At 36.2% G+C, this 24,878-nt stretch overlaps 1 protein-coding gene across 2 annotated transcripts in view; it reads left to right on the forward strand.

Annotated features, from left to right (window-relative positions):
• Positions 1 to 24,878, forward strand: part of CTBP2 (C-terminal binding protein 2) — a 219,794-nt gene that overhangs the window by 51,790 nt on the left and 143,126 nt on the right. The gene's annotated exons all lie outside the window — the stretch shown is intronic.

The raw sequence follows: 24,878 nt of genomic DNA on the forward strand, positions 1-24,878 counted from the left end.
GTGGGTATTGAAAAGAATCACTCCCTTGAAAATAATCACATTTTGTTGCTTTGCAGCCTAATATAAAGACAAAGTTTTTGTTTATCCAGTTGTAATTGCTCAGTGCAACTTATAACATCCAAGTGAAATATACAACACCAACATGTCAGCCAAAAAAAGAAGAAAATTCAAAAACAGAATCACTGATTTGGAAAAAAGGATCCCCCCCTTGTTGGTTTTGTTGATCCACCTTTTGCTTTAATTACATCCTTTAGTCTGTTGGGATATGTCTCTACTAACTTTGCACATCTAGACTGTGCAATATTTGCCCACTCTTCTTTGCAGAACTGCTCCAGTTCCGTTACATTTTATTGTGACAGTTTGTGGACTGCATTCTTCAAGTCATGCCACAGATATTCAATGGGGTTTAAGTCTGGGGTCTGATTAGGCCATGCAAGGACATTCACCTATTTCTCCTTCAACCCCTGTGTGGTCATTTTTGCTGTGTGCTTTGGGTCATTGTCATGTTGGAAGGTAAACCACCTTCCCATTGACATCTTCCTGGCAGAGAGCAGCAGATTTTCCTCAAGAATTTGACTGTATTTTGTCCCATCCATTATTCCTTCTATCCTGACAAGTGCTCCAGTGCGTGCTGCAGAGAAACTCCCCCATAACAGGATATTACCACCTCCATTCTTTACTGTAGGTAGGGTGTTATTTGGATGGTGAGTTGTATTGGATTTCCTCCAGACATATCGTTTGGTGTTGAGGCCAAATAATTCAATTTTAGTCTCATCTGACTATAACAGCCTTTTCCATGTGGCCTCAGAATCTCCTAGGTGTGTTATGGCAAAGCTCAGTCATGACTGCATGTGGCCTTTCTTGAGGAGGGGCTTTTTTCTTGCAACCCTCCCATACAAGCCACATTTGTGAAGAATTTGTGATATTGTTGTCACATGTACATAATGACCATTCTTTGTCATAAATTCCTGCAACTGCTTCAGAGTTGCTGTGGGCCTCTTGGTAGCCTCTCTAACCAGTTTCCTCCTGGCTCTTTCATCCAGTTTGGAGCGACGTCCTGATCCAGAGAGGGTCTGTTTTGTACCAAATACCGTCCACTTCTTAATAATAGACTTCACTGTGCTTCTAGGCATTGATAAAGCCTTTGCTATTTTCTTGTATCCATTTCCTGACTTGTGCCTGTCTACAACATTATCGCTGAGATCTTTTGACAGTGCCTTGCCACCCATAGTTGATTGTTTGCTTCAGTTGCGCTACCAGGGACTGAGACGCTCCAGGAAAGCTCTTTTCACGCTGAGCTAATCAATATGGCCACAGCTGATCACAGTTGAAGGTCAAATGGCTTTGTGTGTGACATTGAAAAGGTGATTAGCTAGACATGATTGACTTTACAAGTAATTTTAGGAGGGGTGATCCTTTTTCCAACTCAGTGATTCTGTTTTTGAATTGTCTTTATTTTTGCCTGACATGTTGTGTTATATCTTTCACTTGGATGTTATAAATTGCATTGAGCAATTACAACTGGATAAACAAAAACTGTGTCTGTCTTTATTTCAGGCTGCAAAGCAACAAAATGTGATTATTTTCAAGGGGGGGGGGGGTGATTCTTTTCAATACCCACTGTATAGGATATACACATATTACTGAACAAGTAGTGCAGATGGAAGAATGTAAGACATACGGGTAGATTTACTAAGCAGCGAATGCTGTTTCCTTCGACTAACAGAAGTTAAGAAGCAGTGGTCGTAAGACCGCTGCTCCTTTACTTGTCTGCCACCTTTTAGGTGGCGGACTGAAATCATCCCGATCCAATCGGGATGATTGACACCTCCTGCTAGCGGCAGGGGACGGCATTGCACAAGCATTTCACTACAAATGCTTGTGCAATGATAAATGCTGACCGCTTATGCTGTCGGCATGTAGCTATGTCGAGCGGACATGATTCGCCATTTAATAAATTTACCCTTAAGTGCATATTATATGCCGAGTGTATATTGTATTTTAATATGGTCATCTGACTCTTTGATCATGATTGTAAAATATTTTTTTTTTTTTTTTAAACTCTTAATATTTTTCCAAAATCATAGATATGAAAGCCTTTCATGATTCAGACATAGCATGCAATTGTAAACCACGTTCCAATTGACTTCTGTTATCAAATTTGCTTTGTTCTCATTGCATCTTTTGTTGAAGATTAAAACTAGGCAGGGCTCATAAGATTCCAGGAGTGTGCACGTGACTTTAGTATTCTATGGCAGCAGTGTTTTGTAACATTGTATAATAAAGCTACAAATAATGTTGCAAAACACTGCTGCAATGAAGTACTAAAGGCACGTGCACACTACTAAACGCTTAAAGGACATTCTAGTTTAAAAATAAAACACTATTTTATTATCAAGTAAGGCTATATCATTTCCAGTAACTAACACATTAGACTGTGGGACTTGTGTTCAACCTTTTTATTTTAGTACAAATTCTATTCTTTTACTACCTGTTTTACTGCAGAAAGGATTAAACACACTCAGATTCTGCCCCCAATAACAATGCCACCATTGAATGGGGCATTAACATGTATATCTGATTTTCATTCACTCACCAGCTGTGACCTTGTCCAGAGCTATGTAACTATATATTTAAACCCTTTGCTGGAGTTTAAATAACAAAATAGAGCACTTTAAATTCATACTATAATGTCTCTTAAATATTATGGGCTAGATTACAAGTGGAGCGATAATTTATCACGCACCCGTAAACTGGCAAATTCACCCGTTTACGGGCGCAAGATAAATAACCAGCAATTACATGAGAGCTCACGGTAGCAATTAGATCAGATCTCTAATTAATTTTCAAAATAGCCCCCAATTGTATTATTTTTTATTTTAAAAAATGTAGCATTTTTTTTTAATTAAAAAAAACTGCACAAAGCAGTTATTAGGGGTTAAAGTTGTCGGGTGTGGGGTGTTAGAAAAAAAGAGGCACTGAGAAGTGGCTTTACATTGCTGTCTTTGGGGAACTGTGTGTTGCTTGTAAATAATATACTAATATACATATATATATTTATGTGTTAATATTTGTATATACATATTTTTTTAACATTTGCTGCATGACTTACCCCCTTCACTGCGCTAGTTCTCATGCCGCGCCTGACAAAATGAGAACGAGGCTGTTATTGGAGCCTATGGAAGCAAGTTCTTGTGACAATTTCGTGCCCTGGTATTACGAGTGGAGTGCAAATATCACACTTGCGAAAGCGCAATTTTGGGCCTCAAAAATGATTGCAGCTTGCTGCACGTAGTTCATAAGCAAATTAGCTATCCCTGCTCTAATATATTACAGTGGGGAGATAAGTTACTTTACCACACCTCATTTTTATAGGAATGTACTTTCAGAAAATATATTTTAGCTTATACACATTCCCATAAATAACTAACATTAGCCATCCAGAATGTAGTGTTTGTGTAAAAACATCAGACATATTCATTAAATGTCCCTTTAAGGCTAGTACAGGTGGTTGGACTTTATGCAAGTTATAAGAGTTAACTTTACCATGAAAATTGCATGTTCTGTCTGAATCAAGGAGGCTGTGGTCTCTGCGGGAATGCAAATTAGCATATGTCCTTTGAAGTGTTGCTAGGAGACAGCTATCTGATCACTGCATTTAGTTTATTGCCCATGTTCAGTATAGAACTTTTGCTGCAGAATCATGTGGACGTAAAACCTAAATTCTATAATAGTGGCTCTTTTATCTAGCTGTGGGCAGTGGCTACACTGAGATTTTCTTAGTGCTCATTTAGAAACAAAACTAGTATGTTGTTTGCTGATTTTAACACAATCTGTTTCTTTTTAAGTTTACTTTGATTTAACATATTTCTTTTTACTAAAGGAGCACTGTTTAATATCCCTTTGTATGCCAAAGCTCAGAGATGTTTTAAGTTAGAGGATATTAACTTAGATAAGTGAGGAAAGTCAGTAAAAAAAGGCTGTTAACCATTTCTGTAGTTTGTTGTTGTTGGGTGGTACCAATATTTTGACCCATGGAATAAAGTTGCTTTAAAAGATTAAAGGGTCAGTAAAGTCAAAATTAAACTTTCACAATTCTTATAAAGCATAATGCTTTTTTTAACAACTTTCCAATTTACTTTTGTTATCATATTTGCTTCATTCTCTTGGTATCCTTTGTAGAGGATTACATTTCAAGGGACATTCCAGCCAAAATTAGAATCCACATGGATACATTTCAGTTTTAAATAGAAGCGTTTTTGTAAAATACATGTGTTAGAAAAAATGCTTCTAATAATAGCTTTAGCTGGTTCAAAAGTGTATTTAAGTATGCACCGTGCACCTGCATTTTAAACATAGAACTTGCTCAGAGAGCCTAAGGTGTTTGTACCATCTGGTAATGACTCAACAAGCCCCACTGGCACTCTGTGCAGCTGCAGTACTTAAAATACTGGTGCACTGAGAATATCTAGCTATGCTTCACATTACGCGTACAGAGAAAAATGTTAACATTAAAACAGTGACAACTTTTACTAGACGCATTTTTGCCAATACATGTATACTGTAAATATGTTTCTCTATTCAAACATGTAATTAATCTATGTGGTTTTAATTTTTGACCGGAATATCCCTTTAAGCGCAGCAATGCACTACAGGGATCTAGTCAAACACAACTAACATATAAGTGTAGCCACCAAACACCAACTAGCTCCCAGTAGTGCACTGTTATTTCTGTGCGTACCCATGTATGCTTTTCAACAAAGGATACCAAGAAGACAAAGCAAACTTGATAATAGGGGTAAACTGGAAAGTTGTTTAAAGCTGCATGCTCTATCCTTTTGATTGTACTGTCCCTTTAAGTAATAAGCAAATCCTTTAACTTTACTATTACTTTAAAGGACCATTAAACTTGACATTTCAACAATGAATAAAATGTTTCATTATTGCAAGTGAAACATTATTGCAATATACATTCATGATTTATTTTGCAAACTTTTGCTGTAAAATACATCTAAAAAAATGTTTGTTTCACTTACTCCCAGGGAGGCATGGGTTAATACTTTAAGTTAATTTATGTGAGCTTTTCTTTACTTTCCCTCCCTCTCTAAATTTCTATGGTGTCACATGTGTTTAAACGGTGGATTATCAGTTTTAGATTCAACAATCATGATAGGCAAATCATTCTTTGCAATAATAACCATGTTGAATCAGTGCTAAATGGTCATTCAAGAGTACAGGCTACCCCAGTCTGCCCATGTGTAAACCGAGTTTGTGCTATATTTGAATATTAGTTTGTGATTGGTTATTATATGCAAAACAGAAAGTTGAGTAATGAACTCAAACAGCAGCTCTAGGCTAGCATTAAAGGGACAGTATACGCTCATTTCTTTCATGTAATTAGCAAGAGTCCATGAGCTAGTGACGTATGGGATATACATTCCTACCAGGAGGGGCAAAGTTTCCCAAACCTCAAAATGCCTATAAATACACCCCTCACCACACCCACAAATCAGTTTTACAAACTTTGCCTCCTGTGGAGGTGGTGAAGTAAGTTTGTGCTAGATTCTAAGTTGATATGCGCTCCGCAGCAGGTTGGAGCCCGGTTTTCCTCTCAGTGTGCAGTGAATGTCAGAGGGATGTGAAGAGAGTATTGCCTATTTGAATTCAATGATCTCCTTCTACGGGGTCTATTTCATAGGTTCTCTGTTATCGGTCGTAGAGATTCATCTCTTACCTCCCTTTTCAGATCGACGATATACTCTTATATATACCATTACCTCTACTGATTCTCATTTCAGTACTGGTTTGGCTTTCTACTACATGTAGATGAGTGTCCTGGGGTAAGTAAGTCTTATTTTTGTGACACTCTAAGCTATGGTTGGGCACTTTTTTATAAAGTTCTAAATATATGTGTTCAAACATTTATTTGCCTTGATTCAGGATGTTCAACGTTCCTTATTTCAGACAGTCAGTTTCATATTTGGGATAATGCATATGAATAATTCAATTTTTTCTTACCTTAAAATTTGACTTTTTTTCCTGTGGACTGTTAGGCTCGCGGGGGCTGAAAATGCTTCATTTTATTGCGTCATTCTTGGCGCGGACTTTCTTGGCACAAAAATTTTCTTGTCATTTCCGGCATCATACGTGTCGCCGGAAGTTGCGTCATTTTTTTGACGTTTTTGCGCCAAAAAATGTCGGCGTTACCGGATGTGGCGCCATTTTTTGCGCCAAAAGCATTTAGGCGCCAAATAATGTGGGCAGCTTTTTTGGCGCTAAAAAATTTGAGCGTCATTGTTGTCTCCACAATATTTAAGTCTCATTATTTATTGCTTCTGGTTGCTAGAAGCTTGTTCATTGGCATTTTTTTCCCATTCCTGAAACTGTCATTTAAGGAATTTGATCAATTTTGCTTTATATGTTGTTTTTTCTATTACATATTGCAAGATGTCTCAGATTGACTCTGAATCAGAAGCCACTTCTGGAAAATCGCTTAACTGAGTTTCAGTTCTACCAAAGCTAAGTTCATTTATTTTAAATGTTATAAATGTTTATCTTTAGCTATGGTTTGTAATAAGTTATTATGTTATACTTTTACATGCGGAATCCATTAGTATTTATGCTTTATATATTTCCTTTCTTACAAGAAATATTTAGAAGATTTATAAGAAATATTTTTCTGATTCTATTTTAAAGGCTTTGTCTGACTTCGTGCCTTCTAATAAAATTTTTAGGTCTTTTTTCACTTCTTTTTTAATTATTGAAGTTTCAAATGACCAACAACATACTGATTTATCCTTCTCTGATGATGTTTTTTTCTCTTTCAGAAATTTTCTTCATCAGATATTGACACTAACAAATCTACTTTTTTATTTTTCTATTATTAAAGTACATTTGTTCTTTGTTGAAAAGGTGTTGATTATTTTGGATATTAAGGTAACTAGTTCTTTAAGACTAGCTGACATTATTTCTGCCTATTTATTTCTTCTGTGTTTTCAGAGGTTTTCTTTCCAATTCCCCATACTATGGAATGGAATAGGCTGAGAATTTTCTTTACAAAGGTTTTAAACTATATTCTTTGCCAGCAGTTAAACTCAATTTGGAGGGTTCTCCAATTTATTGGGGCTATCTCTAATTCTACTAATTATGCTATTGTTTCTATAGCAAAATAGTATTTATTTTCCTTTAGATAGTTGTATCTTATTTATGGAAAATTATTTAGTTTCAGGTACTTTTCTTGGTCCTGTGATTTATATGTATATTGCAATTGCTTCATTTTCTCTGTTTACTTTAAGATCAAGTATCAGATTATGATTTATTTTAGCATTGTTAAAGGGACAACATTTACTAGACTAGGTGCTGTTGCATTTGTCTTGTTGTTTTGCATTTATTGATTATGCAAGTCCACTGTATTGGCTGGTCCTTTAAACTGGACTATCATGCTAATAATTTAATTTGTGTCTTCATTTTATTGAATATTTTCGCAAATGAGGGTTAATCTATGTCTTTAGCTTTTTTAGCTAGAAGAATTTTGTGATTTAAAAAAAAAAAAAAAAATCCATATTTCTTTTGTTCTAAGATAATCAATTATTTGTTTTATAATTGGATTCAATTCTTAACTGTTACTCTGGGCTTCAAGATTGAGTTCTAAGACTAAAACTTTAAGCTTATACTGATTTGGTTGTTCTTATTAAGGAACAAATTCCTGAGTTCTTTCCCAAGTAACATGTCTATAATTGGAGTTCAAAATCAGATCCCTAATATTGCGATGTACGTGCCGTATTCCAGCTTGGCTGGTAAGGGGCAGGTTAAGGCTTCTTTGAAATTTATTTTGTCCAAATTTCTTTGATTTTATTCCAGTAAGGCTAACACTTTCTTTAACTGTGTTTCTGTCCTATATATTTTGGGTACTGTTGAAGCATGGCTGGGCACCCATGGGGTTCAAGCACTGCTCAGACCTGGAATCTTCTGGGGTATTTCTTCCAGTTCCTTTTGAGGAACCGGGTTTTGGAGTTTTATTCAAACTATTTTGCCTTTTTATGGTCATTGATAGCATTATTTGTTTTCATTAGATACAAAAAATGCATATTTTCATTTTTCTGTTTTCATTCAGATTATTTTCTGAGGATGCGGAATCTCATATGATTTACTTACTCTTCAGGACATAGTTAGAGGATCTTTTTTTCAAAAGCTCTTGATTCCTCACACAAGGGTCACCTTTTTTAGGTTTCCAGATAGTTTGTGTCACTGTCCTTGTCTCTATCAGACAAGGGATAATTTTATTGGGTTCCGTCTATCGGTTCCTTTAGTCTCTATTATTTCCTTCAGTTGCTATATATGCATAGAAGTTTTAGGTCTTATGGCCACAGCATTGGATTCAATTCCCTTTGCTCATTTTCACTAGAAAGAACCTTTCCAGTCTTTTATAAGTGTTGTTTCTTCAAGAACATGGTTGGAGGATCAATTTACCAAAAAGTTCGTTTGATTCCTCAGACAAGGGTAACCTTTTTAGGTTTCCTGATAGATTCAGTGTCCTTGATTCTGTCTCTGATGGACAAGAGGCGTCTGCAATTGGTTTCAGCTTGTCGAAACCTTCAGTCTCAATCTTTCCCTTCGGTAGCCTTATGCATGGAAATTCTAGGTCTTATGACTGCTGCATTGGACGCGATCCCCTTTGCTCGTTTTCACATGCGACCTCTTCAGCTCTGTATGCTGAACCAGTGGTGCAGGGATTATACAAAGATATCTCAATGAATATCTTTAAAACCGATTGTTCGACACTCTCTGACGTGGTAGACAGACCACCATTGTTTAGTTCAGGGGGCTTCTTTTGTTCTTCCAACCTGGACTGTGATCTCAACAGATGCAAGTCTGACAGGTTGGGGAGCTTTATGGGGGTTTCTGACAGCACAAGGGGTTTGGGATTCTCAGGAGGCGAGATTACCAATCAACATTTTGGAACTCCGTGCAATTTTCAGAGCTCTTCAGTCGTGGCCTCTTCTAAAGAGAGAGTCGTTCATTTGTTTCCAGACGGACAATGTCACAACCGTGGCATATGTCAATCATCAAGGAGGAACTCACAGTCCTCTGACTATGAAAGAAGTCTCTCGAATACTTGTATGGGCGGAATCCAGCTCCTGTCTAATTTCTGTGGTTCATATCCCAGGTATAGACAATTGGGAAGCGGATTATCTCAGTCGCCAAACGCTACATCCGGGCGAATGGTTTCTTCACCCAGAGGTATTTCTTCAGATTGTTCAAATATGGGGACTTCCAGAAATAGATCTGATGGCTTCTCATCTAAACAAGAAGCTTCCCAGGTATCTGTCCAGATCCAGGGATCCTCAGGCGGAAGCAGTGGATGCATTGTCACTTCCTTGGAAGTATCATCCTGCTTATATCTTTCCGCCTCTAGTTCTTTTTCCAAGATTCTAAAGGAGCGTTCGTTTATTCTGTTGGTGGCTCCAGCATGGCCTCTCAGGTTTTGGTATGCGGATCTTGTCCGGATGGCCATTTGCCAACTGTGGACTCTTCCGTTAAGACTAGACCTTCTATTTCAAGGTCCTTTTTTCCATCAGGTTTCTCAAATCCTTAAATTTGAAGGTATGGAGATTGAACGCTTGATTCTCAGTCATAGAGGTTTCTCTGACTCTGTGATTAATACTATGTTACAGGCTCGTAAAACTGTATCTAGGAAGATATATTATCGAGTCTGGTGTTTTCCTTATCATTTTTTCTTGGCATTCTTTTAGAATTCCTAGAATTTTACAGTTTCTTCAGGATGGTTTGGATAAGGTTTGTCTGCAAGTTCCTTGAAAGGTCAAATCTCTGCTCTTTCTGTTCTTTGCTAGTCTTTGCTAGTCTTCCTGATATTCATTGTTTTGTACAAGCTTTGGTTCGTATAAAACCTGTTATTAAGTCAATTTCTCCTCCTTGGAGTTTGAATTTGGTTCTGGGGGCTCTTCAAGCTCCTCCGTTTGAACATATGCATTCACTGGACATTAAATTACTTTCTTGGAAAGTTTTGTTTCTTTTGGCCATCTCTTCTGCTAGAAGAGTTTCTGAATTATCTGCTCTTTCTTGTGAGTCTCCTTTTCTGATTTTTCATCAGGATAAGGCGGTGTTGCTAACTTCTTTTAAATTTTTACCTAGGGTTGTGAATTCTAACAACATTAGTAGAGAAATTGTGGTTCCTTCATTGTGTCCTAATCCTAAGAATTCTAAGGAGAGATCATTGCATTCTTTGGATGTAGTTAGAGCTTTGAAATATTATGTTGAAGCTACTAAGAATTTCCGAAAGACTTCTAGTCTATTTGTTATCTTTACCAGGTTCTAGGAAAGGTCAGAAGGCCTCTGCCATTTCTTTGGCATCTTGGTTGAAATCTTTAATTCATCATGCTTATGTCGAGTCGGGTAAAACTCCGTCTCAAAGGATTACAGCTCATTCTACTAGGTCAGTTTCTACTTCCTGGGCATTTAGGAATGAAGCTTCGGTTGATCAGATTTGCAAAGCAGCAACTTGGTCTTCTTTGCATACTTTTACTAAATTCTACCATGTGTTTTCTTCTTCTGAAGCAATTTTTGGTAGAAAAGTACTTCAGGCAGCTGTTTCAGTTTGATTCTTCTGCTTATAATTTCAGTTTTTTTCATTATAAGATTTAAGCTTTATTTTGGGTGTGGATTATTTTCAGCGGAATTGGCTGTCTTTATTTTATCCCTCCCTCTCTAGTGACTCTTGCGTGGAAGATCCACATGTTGGGTAGTCATTTATCCCATACGTCACTAGCTCATGGACTCTTGCTAATTACATGAAAGAAAACATAATTTATGTAAGAACTTACCTGATAAATTCATTTCTTTCATATTAGCAAGAGTCCATGAGGCCCACCCTTTTTTGTGGTGGTTATGATTTTTTTGTATAAAGCACAATTTTTCCAATTCCTTATTTTTTTTATGCTTTCGCACTTTTGTCTTATCACCCCACTTCTTGGCTATGCGTTAAACTGATTTGTGGGTGTGGTGAGGGGTGTATTTATAGGCATTTTGAGGTTTGGGAAACTTTGCCCCTCCTGGTAGGAATGTATATCCCATACGTCACTAGCTCATGGACTCTTGCTAATATGAAAGAAATTAATTTATCAGGTAAGTTCTTACATAAATTATGTTTTTCATATAACTGCATGTAATAGACACTACTATAAAGAATAAGATGCACAGATACTGATATAAAAATCCAGTATAAAATGGTTTAAAAACGTACTTAGAAGCTTTCAGTTTAGCTCTGTTGAAAAGGTAGTTGGAAAGCCCACTGCAAGTGGGAAATAAGACACTCCCCCCCCCTCCCCCTTCTTTTGCATATGAAAAGACCCTTTACACAAACAGGAGCAAGCTGGAGAAGGTAGCTGACGGTATTAAAATTAAACTTTGGGGCTTGGTTAGGAGTCTGAAAATCAGAGCAATGTTATTTAAAAATAAGCAAAATTATACATTTAAAAAAAAAAAAACTTTATGGGCTTTATAAATAGATCATCTACAAAACATTTATGCAAAGAAAAAATGAGTGTATAAAGGCCCTTTAAGTTTGAGTTATGCTTCACAATAATTTTACTGAAAATAACAGGCAAAAAAAAAACAAAAAACAAAGTAAATGAAAATGGCATTTTCGGCACAAACGTTCCTGCGGCCCAAATTTTGGTGCATCCCTCAAGTCAAAATTAATCTTTCATGATTCAGAAAGAGCATGCAATTTTAAACAACATTCCAATTTACTTCCATTAGCAAATTGTTCTGAGCATGTGCAAGCATTCATAGAATATACGTATATGCATTTGTGATTGGCTGATGGCTGTCACATGATACAGGATTAGTGGAAATAGACATAATTTTGAAACTTGATAGAAAAAAAATCTACTAGTCATTTGAAGTTCAGACTAAGGGGTCAATTTACTAAACTTCGGACGGACATGATTCGGCATACGCTGTAGGCATTTAACATTGCACAATAATTTCTTGTTAAATGCTTGTGCAATGCTGCCCCCTGCACATTCGCGGCCAATCGGGGTGTCAATCATCTGCTCTGATTGGGATGATTGCAGTCCGCCATCTAAAAGGTGGCCGACAAGTTAAAGGGACATTATACACTCATTTTTTCTTTGCATAAATGTTTTGTAGATGATCTATTTATATAGCCCATAAAGTTTTTTTTTTTTTTAAATGTATAGTTTTGCTTATTTTTAAATAACATTGCTCTGATTTTCAGACTCCTAACCAAGCCCCAAAGTTTTATGTGAATACCGTCAGCTACCTTCTCCAGCTTGCTCCTGTTTGTGTAAAGGGTCTTTTCATATGCAAAAGAAGGGGGAGGGAGGAGTGTCTGTTATTTCCCACTTGCAGTGGGCTTTCCAACTACCTTTTCAACAGAGCTAAACTGAAAGCTTCTAAGTACGTTTTTAAACAGTTGTATACTGGATTTTTATATCAGTATCTGTGCATCTTATTCTTTATAGTAGTGTCTATTACATGCAGTTATATGAAAATGAGTGTATACTGTCCCTTTAAGGAGCAGCGGTCTTACGACCGCTTCTTCTTAACTGCCATATCCGGCAAGCCGGGAAATATCGGGCAGATAAAGCGGCATCCGCTGCTTATTAAATCCGCCCCTTGCCATGGTCTTTTTATCATGCATTTGTTCAATATGCAAATCTACTGTATTTACTGGTCCTTTAAAGGGACAGATTGATAATGCCTTTACTATCCATTCTTCAGCTTCGCATAACCACATTGTATATAAATATACTTTACAACCTCTGTCTGTTTCTAAGCCCCTGCAGGCAGTCCTTATCTCAGTGTTTTTTATTAGCTTTTTAAATCTTGCACAACAGCAAGACAGTGCTAGTTCACGTGTGCCATATAGATAACATTGTGCTCACTACCATGGAGAATGATAATGGTTTTACAAGAACCAGCACTGATTGATTAAAAGCACTGAGATAAGGGGGCAGTCTGCAGAGGTAAAAGTATATTAATTTAACAGTGTTGATTATGCAAAGCTAGGGAATGTTTAATAAAGGGATTATTTCTCTTTTTAAACAATAACAATTTTGAAGAAGACTGTCCCTTTAATGATAGTTATTTTTTCCCAAATGTCTATATATATATATATATATATATATATATGTTTTATTCTCCCACCTGCACCTCTCGAAGCAGTCCTTTTTTCATTAAAGGGCCACTGTAAGTAAATATTTTCTATGCCTGTTACTAATTAACTACCCCAAATACGCTTTCTATCAATAGCATTTCATTAACATATCTCTACCGTATATCAGAAATCTTGTCTGCAAACTTAATTGTTTTCCAAACCCACTCCCTGGGTATCCTTTGCTCTGTACCAATCCGTTTACAATACCTAGGTTTCAAAATGGCGCTTTAAACACAAAGTTATTGGTTTAAGTATTTTGAATATGCAGTGCTGAAAATAGTGGGCAGGATAACGTGACATCATCGGCGAATAAAAGATATAACTTTTAGAATGTTATGAAACTTTGTTTTGGAGAAAATATAGGTCAGTAGGTTTTAATTAATGTTTATTAACTTTAATATGTTAGTTGTTTAGCTTAAAAATTATAACAGATAGTAATCCTTTAAGTGATGTTTATTGCATCACCCAATCACCAGTGTTGTCGTACAGCAATCTGATTTTAATGTGCCGTTGTGACTTTGTGAGTAGATGCATGCGTGTCCATGAAGCCAATTAAATGTGCCACTGGAGGTGCTGCAGTGTGTGCACATGTAAGTAATTTCATAAATGTGCAGTATTGGCCACATAAATATTTGCATGGACAGCGGTAATGGAGGGAGATGGGGGATTTGAAAAAAATAAAGGTATAGTAAATGCATAGTACAATATTAGTCCCCCACCCTGCTTCCTCTGTACGTCTGGTACATAGATTGTTTTTTGTGCCGCTATATATAATCTAGAACCTCCTCTATGTACCATCCAATTTCTTTTATAAAAATAAAAAAATATGCTTAAATGCAAAGAGCACACATGTGTAATGCAGAATAAGTACTTGGCTTAAAATCTCTCTAATTAATGGGTTAAACCCATTATGTGCCAGAATGCTTCAACAACTTGCCATACAATGCATTAGCACAAACTGGCAGTAAAGGGGTTAATCAGTTGAATATCTTCCAAGTGGTTAAACTCCTAAAAATACTCATGGATAACATTCTACTTGTCATTAATCCCTGTTTATCCATGCATGCTAATCGCTCATTGTTACATAGAGAGCCTGAGCAGTAGGTGGCACTCAAAGCTTTATATCTTACTCTTCCTGTATTACCATTTGCCTTCCAAATGCTGGACTATAAATAGCATCAGGTGCGCGGACATGTGTGTCTGTGTGTGTGCATACGTGCATGTGTGTGAGAAATAGCTGGGAACTGCAATTGTCACCTGGATATTGGTGGTTAAATACTGTGTTTATGTGTGCTTGTGTATGTATCTTTGTGGGTGAGTATGTGTGTGTGAATGTATACATATGAGTGAGTATGTGTATGTATATATGTGAGTATGTGTGTGTATATATCTGGGTGAGTATGTGTGTGTATGTATATATGTGTGTGAGTATGTGTGTGTATTTGTGTATGTGTGCTTGTGTATGTATATATTTGGGTGAGTATGTGTATATATGTGAGTGTGTGTGTTTATGTAGGTGTGCTTGTGTAATACATATGTGAGTATGTGTGTGTGAATGTATACATATGAGTGAGTATGTGTATGTGTATATGTGAGTGAGTGTGTGTGTATTTGTTTATGTGGGTGAGTATGTGTGTGTATATATGTGAGTGAGTATGTGTGTGTATATATCTGGGTGAGTGTGTGTGTATGTATGTATGTGAGTGAGTATGTGTGTGTATTTGTGTATGTGTGCTTGTGTATGTATATATGTGAGTGAGTATGTGTGTGTATTTGTGTATGTGTGCTTGTGTATGTGTATATATGTGAGTATGTGTGTATTTATGTAGGTGTGCTTGTGTAATACATATGTGAGTATGTGTGTGTGTTTGTGTATGTATATATGTGGGTGAGTATGTGTGTATGTATATATGTGAGTAAGTATGTAAGCCAGATTATGAGTTCGACTTTATGAGTGAAAAAGCATCGTTATGGCCCATAACGATGCTTTTTCCCTACCGCTGCTATTACAAGTCTTGTAGTTATAGCTGTACCGCACACTTTTTTGGCCGTCACGCAACGTCCGTACCGCACTTTTAAAAAAGTCCTTTTTCAATGGGACTTCCATAGCGCCGGTATTACGAGTTTTGCTGTGAGGCTAAAAAGTGAGTGGTACAGCCTATAACCGACAAGAGTTATGAGTTTTACGCTACAAAACTGTAGCATAAAACTCATAACTAAAGTGTTAAAAATTGCACTAAACACCCATAAACTACCTATTAACCCGTAAACCGAGGCCCTCCCACTTCGCAAACACTAAAATAAAATTATTAACCCCTAATCTGCCGCTCCGGACATCGCCACCACTTAAAAAATGTATTAACCCCTATTCCGCCGCTCCCTGACATCGTCACCACTATAATAAAACTATTAACCCCTAAACTGCAGCCCTCCCGCATAAAAAACAATTGGCTAGATTTAGAGAGTTGTCGGTAAAGACCCGCGTAGCTAACGCAGCTTTTTTTCCCAACGCACCCTTAAGACAACGCTGGTATTTAGAGTTGTCTGAAGGGCTGCATTAGGCTCCAAAAAGGGTGCGTTGAGCCGAATGTACCGCCACTTCAACCCTCAATACCAGCGTTGCTTACGGTAGCGGTAAGCTGGCAAAACGTGCTCGTGCACGATTCCCCCATAGGAAACAATGGGGCAGTTTGGGATGAAAAAAAACCTAACACCTGCAAAAAAGCGGCGTTCAGCTCCCAACGCAGCCCCATTGTTTCCTATGGGGAAACACTCTCTAAGTCTACACCTAACACCCTAACATGAACCCCGAGTCTAAACACCCCTAATCTTACACTTATTAACCCCTAATCTGCTGTCCCCGCTATTGCTGACACCTGCATTATACTATTAACCCCTAATCTGCTGCTCCGGACAATGCCGCAACCTACATTATACCTATGTACCCCTAATCTGCTGCCCCTAACATCGCCGACCCCTATATTATATTTATTAACCCCTAATCTGCCCCCCCCCCAATGTTGCCGCTACCTTACCTACACTTATTAACCCCTAATCTGCCGACCGGACCTCGCCGCTACACCCCTAAACCGCTGCACTCCCGCCTCGCAAACTCTATAATAAATAGTATTAACCCCTAATCTTCCCCCCCAATGTCGCCGCCACCTAACTTCAAGTATTAACCCCTAATCTGCCGACCGGACCTCGCCGCTACTCTAATAAATGTATTAACCCCTAAAGCTAAGTCTAACCCTAACCCTAACACCCCCCTAAATTAAATATAATTTTAATCTATAGAAATAAATTAAATCTTATTAACTACAGTATTCCTATTTAAAACTAAATACTTACCTATAAAATAAACCCTAATATAGCTACAATATAACGAATAATTATATTGTAGTTATTTTAGGATTTATATTTATTTTACAGGCAACTTTGTATTTATTTTAACTAGGTACAATAGCTATTATATAGTTATTAACTATTTAATAGCTACCTAGTTAAAATAATTACAAAATTACCTGTAAAATATATCCTAACCTAAGTTACAATTAAACCTAACACTACACTATCAATAAATTAATTAAATAAATTACCTACAATTACATACAATTAAATAAACTAAACTAAATTACAAAAAACCCCCACTAAATTACAAAAAATAAAGATATCCCCCTAATAAAATAAAAAAGCCCCCCAAAATAATAAAGGTCCCTACCCTATTCTAAATTAAAAAGTAACCAGCTCTTTTACCAGCCCTTAAAAGGGCTTTTTGCGGGGCATGCCCCTAAGTAATCAGCTCTTTTGCCTGTAAAAAAAAATACAACCCCCCCCAACATTAAAACCCACCACCCACATACCCCTACTCTAACCCAAACCCCCCTTAAATAACCTAACACTACCCCCCTGAAGATCTCCCTACCTTGAGTCGTCTTCACCCAGCCGGGCGCCGATGGACCAAAAGATTACATCCGGAGCGGCAGAAGTCTTCATCCTATCCAGGCAGAAGAGGACATCCGGACCGGCAGACATCTTCATCCAAGCAGCATCTTCCATCTTCTTCCATATTCTTGTAATCTTTTTTTATTTTTTGTAATTTAGTGTTTGTTTTTGTAATTTAGTTTAGTTTATTTAATTGTATGTAATTGTAGGTAATTTATTTAATTTATTGATAGTGTAGTGTTAGGTTTAATTGTAACTTAGGTTAGGATTTATTTTACAGGTAATTTTGTAATTATTTTAACTAGGTAGCTATTAAATAGTTATTAACTATTTAATAGCTATTGTACCTAGTTAAAATAAATACAAAGTTGCCTGTAAAATAAATATAAATCCTAAAATAGCTACAGTATAATTATTTGTTATATTGTAGCTATATTAGGGTTTATTTTACAGGTAAGTATTTAGTTTTAAATAGGAATACTTTAGTTAATAAGAGTTAATTTATTTCGTTAGATTAAAATTATATTTAATTTAGGGGGGTGTTAGGGTTAGGGTTAGAATTAGGTTTAGGGGTTAATACATTTATTATAGTGGCGGCGAGGTCCGGTCGGCAGTTTAGGGGTTAATAAGTGTAGTTAGGTAGCGGCGACGTTGGGGAGGGCAGATTAGGGGTTAATAAATATAATATAGGTGTCGGCGATGTTAGGGGCAGCAGATTAGGGGTTCATAGGGATACTGTAGGTGGCTGCGATGTGCGGTCGGCTGATTAGGGGTTAAAAAAAATTATTATAGTGGCGGCGATGTGGGGGGACCTCGGTTTAGGGGTACATAGGTAGTTTATGGGTGTTAGTGTACTTTAGAGCACTGTAGTTAAGAGCTTTATAAACCGGCATTAGCCCATAAAGCTCTTAACTACAGCCTTTCCATGGGCGGTAGGAGTCTTGTCGGTAGAGGGTCTGCCGCTCACTTCAGCCAAGACTCTAAATACCAGTGTTAGGAAGATCCCATTGAAAAGATAGGATACGCAATTGGCGTAAGGGGATCTGTGGTATGGAAAAGTCGCGGCTTGAAAGTGAGCGTTTGACCCTTTCCTGACCGACTCTAAATACCAGCGGGCGGCCAAAAGCCGCGTTAGGACCCCTTAACGCTGCTTTTGACGGCTAACGCAGAACTCTAAATCTAGGCGATAATTTTAATATAATTAACCCCTCCCTTAATCTGTCATCCGCCCACTCCGCCGCTATAATAAACCTATTAACCCCTAAACCTAACCCCAATCCTAACACCTCCTAATTTAAATATAATTAAAATAAATCTAAATAAAACTTACTATTATTACCTAAATAATTCCTGTTTAAAACTAAATACAAACTTGCCTGTAAAATAAACCCTAAGCTAGCTGCAATATAACTAATAGTTACATTGTAGCTATCTTAGGTTTTATTTTTATTTCACAGCTAAGTTTGTATTTATTTTAACTAGCTAGACTAGTTAGTAAATAGTTATTAACTATTTACTCACTACCTAGTTAAAATAAATACAAATTTACCTGTAAAATAAAACCTAACCTGAGTTACACTAACACCTAACATTACAATAAAATTAAATAAATTAAATTAACAAAATACAATTATCTAAATTACAATAAAAACACTAAATTACACAAAATAAAAAAGAAATGATTAAAAATAAAAACAAATTACACTTAATCTAATAGCCCTATCAAAATACAAAAGCCCCCCAAATAAAAAAAAAAAAACCCTAGCCTACACTAAACTGCCAATGGCCCTTAAAAAGGCCTTTTTGCGGGGCATTGACCCAAAGAAATCAGCTCTTTTACCTGTAAAAAAAATACAAACACGCCCAACAGTAGTATTTTTAAATAGGAATTATTTCGTTATTAATAGTAAGTTTTATTTAGAATTATTTTAATTATGTTAAAGTTAGGGGGTGTTAGGGTTAGGGTTATGTTGGGGTTAATATATTTATTTAGTGTAAGTGATGTGGGAGGCTAGAGGTTTAGGGGTTAATAACTTTAGTATATTGGGGTGGCAGATTAGGGGTTAATAAGTGTAAGTAGGTGGCGGTGACATCGGGGGCGGCAGATTAGGGGTTAATAACATTATGAAGGTGTCGGCGATGTTAGGGGTGGCAGATTAGGGGTGTTTAGACTTGGGGTTTATGTTAGGGTGTTAGGTTTAAACGTACATTTTTTCCCCCCATAGACATCAATGGAGCTGCGTTACGGAGCTTTACGCTCCGCGATTGCAGGTGTTGGGTTTTTTTTTTTAGCCAACTCTCCCCATTGATGTCTATGGGGAAATCGTGCACGAGCACGTCAAAACACTGTTTGTATTTGGGTGAGGTATGGAGCTCAATGCAACCATATCGCCCGCACATGCCGGGTTTTTGCAAACCTGTAATAGCAGCGCTATTAAAGGTGAGCAGTGAGAATAACGTACAACTTATTAGCGAGCCAGCCATAACGCAAAACTCGTAATCTGGCTGAGTGTGTGTATTTGTGCATGTGTGCTTGTGTATGTCTAAGAAGAAAAAATGGGGTTTATTTAGCAGCGCTAAAAAAAGCTAGGAAATGATGATACCAATCTAATTTATGTTTAATACAATCTATTTTATTTAAAAATTCTTATAACACATAAAAACAACAGCAAATGCTTTTCCTAATTAATAAAGGGACGTCTCCCTTATACAACACTTATAAAAACAGACTAGAACCATATAATCCTAGAATTTCAGGTATAAAGGAATTAATTCTATAGATAACATATGGCAAGCAACAAATTTCTAAGATAAATGGTGAATTAAATATTTAAAAGGCACAAATGTATCAATCCTAATAGCTTTACAGTTCTTCAGTAACAAATTCAGTTATAAAGTTACACAGTTACTTTCCTTGGACATATAATTGGCTCAGGTGTGCTGGATAGTTAAAAAGGCAAAAAACAGCCAATATTCTGATTTAGGTGCCAAAGCAATCGTGGTTAATGGAAATGGTTAATTTAACAGATGAATACCTTGATGTCTTTAAAGTTCAGTTTGCGTGTTTTAAAAAACGTAGTGCAAATTAGTGTAGAGGTACCTTAATCTGTCCTGGTTGCAACCGCTGATTATCTTCACTGTGAGGGATTCACAGACTGTTTGTTCCTGGTGCTTCTGATAAGTCACCTGACCTTCTCTTTGATTCAGAGGTCAGGGGTGATGATCCGTTCTGGTGATGTAGTTATCCTTTTTTTTGTTTTCCTTTCTTCTTATAGCCCAAATATTGTTTTCATCTGGGTTCCCTCAGACTTCTTAAGGTTTGAAGAAATCTTTGGTCAGTGTTTAGCAGTAACACCGTATTCCCTGAAGTTACCAAAGGTAGATTTTAACTTGCAGGGTCAGGAGAAAAGTTTAAAGTTGCAGGGTCACACAGCTTTGTGACAGTAGTAAATGAAGTTTAGTAGAGTGTAGCAGGTCCCATTCAACGCGTTTCACCCTTCTGGGCTTTATCAAGAATGCTTATCCTGCTAGCTTCTGGCTTTTTAAAGGTATGAATGTGTTTTGATTGGTTCCTTCATTTCCTTTTGATTTCTATCAACACCTGTGTGGCTTCCAATGTAAAGGTGGACTTTATTTAAGTTGGTAATGATTGTTTCTGTGTTGTTATTTAGTTACATGATACACAAGGAAGAGAACTTATCATTTCTGCTTTATTAGCATTCACACAATTCAACTTATATATTTCAATTCTAAAGTGCCTTTATTAGATAATATACATTTAGATCGTGCAAACTTAAAATTACCTAAACTGAAACGAAAATATAAGAATCAGAATTACCATTCCCATATCTAGAATTATTGTAAGTGGGTAAAAATTAATGATATATATATATTCCTTTTCAACAAAGGATAGTAAGTTCAACAATTTATAAATTTGTAACAATTTAAAAATGGACGAAACGAAAATATAAGAATCAGAATCATCATTCCCATATCTAGAATTATTGTTAGTGGGTAAATGTTAACGATATATACATATTCCTTTTCAACAAAGGATAGTAAGTTCAACAATTTATACATTTGTAACAATTTAAAAATGGACGAAACGAAAATATAAGAATCAGAATCATCATTCCCATATCTAGAATTATTGTTAGTGGGTAAAAATTAACGATATATACATATTCCTTTTCAACAAAGGATAGTAAGTTCAACAATTTATAAATTTGTAACAATTTAAAAATGGACGAAACGAAAATATAAGAATCAGAATCATCATTCCCATATCTAGAATTATTGTTAGTGGGTAAAAATTAACGATATATACATATTCCTTTTCAACAAAGGATAGTAAGTTCAACAATTTATAAATTAACAATTTAAAAATGGATGTACAATTAAATCAGAAATTATCAATCCCATAACTAGAGTTATTGCTAGTGGGTAAAAATATGGCTTATTCAATTAATTTATTTATTTTAGGGGGATAAAAATTCCTTTTTAATTACTAGAAAAATGAATTTATATAGGGCTTGTACTATCTTTGCCCAAGATAAATTGAAATGTTATTGCTTATTTAATGTATGTGAGTATTTTCTATATAAGTGGCTGATTTAACCTGGAAAATGTTCGCATATTGTAAGAGACTTTTATAAGAAGGGGGAAATGTCTATCTCAGAGTTCAAGCCTCCAGGTTGGAGGGTATTCATTAGGTATATAATTTCAGCTTCTGCCTTTGGGAGTTTATTTTCCCAGTTTCCCCCTCTCCAGTCGGGGTGAACTTTTTTAATTCCCCAATATTTAAAATCTTTAAGGTTGTTGTTGTGTACTTCCCTAAAGTGGCGATAGATATAAGGGTCAAGGTTACCCCTATCTATGCAAGAGAGGTGCTCCCTTATCCTTTCACGGAGCATTCTGGTTGTTTCTCCTATGTAAATTTTTTTACATGAACATTGAATGGCGTAAATAACGCCTTTATCTTGACATCTAATTGTGTCTCTTATTTTGAAAGTAAAGTTTCCACTTTTTGATTTTAAAATCTTTTGTTTACTACTAAATTTACAGGCCCGGCATCTAAAACAGGGGAAAAAACCATTTAAAGGATTTCCGTCTAGGCACCTTTGAGTGTCTTTCTTCTTTATGCTTTTCAATTGACTGGGAGCTAGTAGGCTCTTCAAATTCTGTGCTTTCCTATATATTATTTTTGGGTTTTCCCCCACTTTTCCCCCTATGATGGGATCAGTTTGTACTAAGTGCCAATGTTTTTTTAAAACTCTTTGGATGTTTAGGTTGTCATGACTGAACTCAGTTATAAAGGGCACATTAATTTCATCTCGATTTTCTTTGATATCTTTTGTTTTATATTCTAAGAGGTCCCTCCTTACTTTCTTATCTACCTCTTGTTTAGCTTCATTGATTACTTCTGGACTATATTCTCTTTCTAAGAATTTCCTTTCTAAGATCTTTATTTGATCCTGATAATCTGTCATTCTTGAGCAATTCCGTTTAATTCTTAAATATTGCCCTTTAGGGACATTGTCTTTCCACTTTTTCATGTGGCAGCTGTTATAATGGATTAGATTATTGGCATCCACCTTTTTAAAATGTGTTTTGGTTATTAATTGGTTTTCTACAATTTCGATATCTAAGTCCAAGAAGGTGATTTGGCTTTTGCTATAGTTACTGGTAAAGGATAGTCCCATTTCATTTTTATTCATATCTGTCAGAATAGTGTTTAGATCAGTTTCACTACCCCCCCATATAAAGAACAGGTCATCTATGTATCTGCTATAGAGCACAAGATCCGCGCCCAGACTATGCCTAGGGAAGAAACCTTCCTCCCAATATCCCATAAAGAGATTGGCATAGCTGGGTGCGAATCTTGTGCCCATAGCTGTTCCCTTCTTTTGAATGTAAAATTTGTCCTCAAATGAGAAATAATTATGGCCTAGGATGAATTTTATTCCATCCTCTATGAATTTCTTTTGTTCCATACATAGTTTGTTGTCCCTATCTAGGGTATTTGAGATTGCCATCAGTCCCAAATCATGACTTATATTGGTGTAAAGCGACGAAACATCGCATGTCACTAATGTGTAGTGTGATTCCCACTTAATTACCTCTAATTTTTTCAAGATGTCAGTGGTATCCTTTAGGTAAGAGGGTAATTTTTTAACATAGCCCTGTAGGTATCCATCTATGTATTTCGAGAGGTTGGAGGTGAGGGAGTTAATACCCGATATTATGGGTCTACCGGGGGGATTATTTAGATTTTTATGAATCTTTGGTAAGAAATATAGAATTGGTATTTTTGGAAATTTTGTAAATAGAAAATCAAATTCTTTTTTATTTATAATTTGTTTTTCTCTTGCATCCTCTAATAATTTGGTTAGTTCACCCAGAAATTTCTTGGTTGGATTTAGTTTTAGTTCCTGATATGTATCCCCTTCATTAAGTAATCTTTGTGCTTCTTCTATATATTTATCTCTGTCCATGATTACAACCCCACCCCCTTTATCTGCCGGTTTAATTACTATGCTGGTATCATTTTGCAATTCTTTAAGAACTGTTCTTTCTTTGTAAGTTAAATTTTTTGGTATCTTATTGTTAGTTTTTATTTTCTTAATATCTTCCTGAACCAATTTTTCGAATAATTCAATATTCCTTCCTTTTTCATTTGTCGGATAAAAAGTGGATTTCGGTTTCATTTTTGAATGAATTACTTGTGGTATTACTATGTTACTATTTGAGGCCATAGGCGATATGGTGGGTGTCTCTTTTGGTTGTTGCCAATTTCTCTCTATTGGATCCCGTAGGAAATATTTTTTCAAGGTTAACTTCCTTACAAACTGGCTCACATGTATGTGTGTGTTGAATTTGTTTAATCTCGTAGAGGGAGCATAGCTAAGGCCTAAGTTTAACACTCTTTCTTCCTCTGTGGTTAAAGTTTTTTTACTAATATTGAAAATGCCACTTTTTTGTTGTATTTTTATTTCACTCTTTTTATTTCCCTGTCTTTTTCTTTTTCCTCCTCTACATCCTCTCTTATTCTTTTTCTCATTCCCACTGGTGGGTCTTTTGAATGTTCTGTTTGTTTTGAAGTGCTGGGTCTTTGTGGGCTCATCTCTAAAAAATAATTCATGTTTTTTTGTTGTTCTTTCTCTTCTAATAGTGTAAATCTATTCGTGGTGTCTATTCTCCATTCTTTTTCAGGTTCTGTTTGTATTCGTGTGTTGTAATTATGTTCTCTATTATTTCTATATTCCCAATCTCTATTACGGTTGTTGTACCCCTGGTATCTTGGTTTATTGTCATTTGGCCAATAACTATATGCTATGTGGCCCCTTGGTTGGTTATGCTCTTCATAATAATCATCCTGTCTTCTATAGTGGTTATAGTTATGGTTCTCAAAAAAGTTACGATTTGTATGGGGTCTTCTATAGTCATTATAGCTTGGGTGTTCAGGTGGGTTTCTATTTGTATTTGTCATGTATTGTGGTCCCCTAGGTCTATAATAGTTTGTTCTGTAGTTTGATTTATATTGTTGAGGTCTGAATTCAGTAGTTTCCCTATAGTTTATCCTTTTTGGAGTTCTGTCATATGGTGTCCTATTTTCTTGATTTTGATCATTGTATTGATATGACTTGGATTGGTGATAAGGGGAATTAGAATAATTTTCCCTTATGGCATGTGCATTGTGTTTGTAATTACCTGTGTTACCCTCAAAATGTTG

This window comes from Bombina bombina, chromosome 9 (assembly GCF_027579735.1).
Source record: "Bombina bombina isolate aBomBom1 chromosome 9, aBomBom1.pri, whole genome shotgun sequence".
In the NCBI taxonomy this organism is placed as follows: domain Eukaryota; kingdom Metazoa; phylum Chordata; class Amphibia; order Anura; family Bombinatoridae; genus Bombina; species Bombina bombina.